This window comes from Pteropus vampyrus, unplaced genomic scaffold (genome assembly GCF_000151845.1).
Source record: "Pteropus vampyrus isolate Shadow unplaced genomic scaffold, Pvam_2.0 Scaffold310, whole genome shotgun sequence".
Lineage (NCBI taxonomy): Eukaryota > Metazoa > Chordata > Mammalia > Chiroptera > Pteropodidae > Pteropus > Pteropus vampyrus.
In genome coordinates this window covers 1033470-1035834 of record NW_011889091.1, presented here as the reverse complement: position 1 = coordinate 1035834, position 2365 = coordinate 1033470, and the positions used below count along the sequence as shown (strand labels likewise).

General features: G+C 35.2%; 1 pseudogene; it reads right to left on the bottom strand.

The window, feature by feature from the left end:
* Window positions 1-322: 322 nt before the first annotated feature.
* On the bottom strand, window positions 323-445 carry LOC111730375 (annotated as a pseudogene).
* Between the last annotated feature and the right edge of the window lie 1920 nt (window positions 446-2365).

The following is a 2365-nucleotide window of genomic DNA, read 5'->3' as shown; positions in this document are numbered from 1 at the left end:
GTACAGTGAGAGTTGAGAATCTGTGCTATAATTTATACATTTTTACAAGGGTGTTTGCAATTTAAGCTACTTGGGTTGCAATTTAAGCTACATGGGCTTCTTTTTCATCAGCTTAACATAGGGGAGCAGAGAAGTGTAGTGGTAATAGCAGCTTTAGTATCTGACCAAGGTTCAATCTGTACTGTTTATTAGCTGTGTCACCTTGAGCTTCAGTTTCCTCATTTTATTTTATTTATTTTTAAATTTTTTAGGAGAGACAACCCTTGGTTGACCTCACGGATTGCAAGGACCTTGTCAGTTTACAATCCCTTATTTTATTTTAAGCCTACAGCACCTGCTCTTTCTAGGTGGTCTCCCATCCAAGTACTAACCAGGCCCGACTCTGCTTAGTTAGCTTCCGAGAGCAGACGGGATCAGGCTTGTTCAGGGTAGCATGGCCGTAGCCCGTTTCTTCATTTTAAAAATGGATGTATATACTTCATAAATATATTTTTTTATATTAAATAAACTAGTGTAGATTAAATGGGCCAGTCTCTGACATATACATGCTTAGAAAGTAGTAGCTTACAGAAAGATCTGGCCTATCGGATTGGTAAAAAATCTTAAATTAATAATGCTCAGTTTCCACAAAGGTGTGGAAGAATACGTCCCATAATGATGGGAAGGTAAAAGGAGAACAGTTTTCGAATATCGAAATTTCAGTTTCTTTGATTTATTAATTCTCCTCCTAGAAATTGTATTTGTGAAAACATTTACACCTATGTACAGGTAGGTAATGAGTGCAATGAGTACATCTTTTAATGGCAAACAGTCGGAAACAATTTAAATGACTCTTAGTAAAGGAATAATTAAATTGTGATGCATTCCTTTTATGGAATCTATGCAGTTGTTAATATATCGGTTGTTAAAATTAATGTGTTGGTTTGTCATGGAAAGATTGCCAGTATATATTTTAGTTTTTTGTATTTATTTATTTTTATTACATTTATTGCGGTGGCAATAAAATTATATAGACTCCAAGTGTACAATTCAATAATACATTTGTATTTTGCATTGTGTTCACCACCCAAAGTTAAATTTCCTTCCATCATATATTTTACCCCCTTTACCCTTATCTACCCACCCCTTTCCCTCTGATAATCACTAAATTGTTATCTGTCTATGAGTTTTTGTTTGTTTTGTTCATTTGTTGCTTTCAGTTTTATATCCCACATATAAGTGAAATCATATGGTTCTAAATTTTTTCTGTCTGATTTATTTCACTTAGCATGATAATCACAAGATCCATCCATGTTGTTGCAAATGACATTATTTCATCTTTTCTTATGGCTGAGTAATAGTCCATTTTATATATGTACCATATCTTTATCCAATCACCTGTCGAAGGGCACTTCCATCGTTTCCATATCTTGGCCACTGTGAATAATGCTGCAGTGAACAGATGTGTATATGATACATGTTTCTGAATTTTTGGGGTAGATACCCAGAAGAGGGATTGCTGGATCATGTGGTAATTCTATTCTTAATATTTTGCGGAACCTCTACACTGTTTTACATAGTGACCATACCAATTTACATTCCCACCAGCAGTGTATGAGGGTTCCTTTTTCCCTGCAACCACTCCAACACTTATTACTTGTATTGTTAATGATAGCCATTCTAACAGGTGTGAGGATGTATCTCATTGTAGTTTTTGTTTGTTTGTCGTAAGATAATTTTATTTAAACATGCATCCTACCGTTCTCATTGTGGTTTTGATTTGCATTTCCCTAATAGCTAGTGAAGGTGAGCATCTTCTCATATGTCTTTTGGCCATTTGCACGTTTGCATGGGAGAAGTATTTGTTCAGCTTCTCTGCCCATTTTTTAATGGGATGATTTGTTTGTTGTTGTTGTTGAGTTGTATAAGTTCTTTATATATTTTGGATATTAGCCCCTTATCGGAGGCATTCTTCGCAAATATCTTCTCCCATTCAATTGATTGCCTCTTTGTTTTGTTTCTTTTGCTGTGCAGAACCTTTTTAGTTAGATGTAGGCCCATTCATTTATTTTTGCCTTTTGCTTTTACTTACCTTGCCTTTGAGGTCAAAATTATAAAATCTCTCTAAATCCAAGGTCCATGTGTTTAGTGCCTGTTTTCTTCTATGCAATTTGTTTCAGGTCTTATATTTGGATCTTTGATCCATTTTGAGTTAATTTTGGTGTGTGGCGACAGCAGTTTAGTTTCACTCTTTTGCTGTGGCTCTCCAGTTTTCCCAGCACCATTCATTGAAGAGGCTTTCTTTTCTCCATTGTATATTTTCGGCTCCTTTGTTGAAAATTATTTGCCTATTTCTGGATTCTCAATTCCGTTCTCTTGGTCTGTG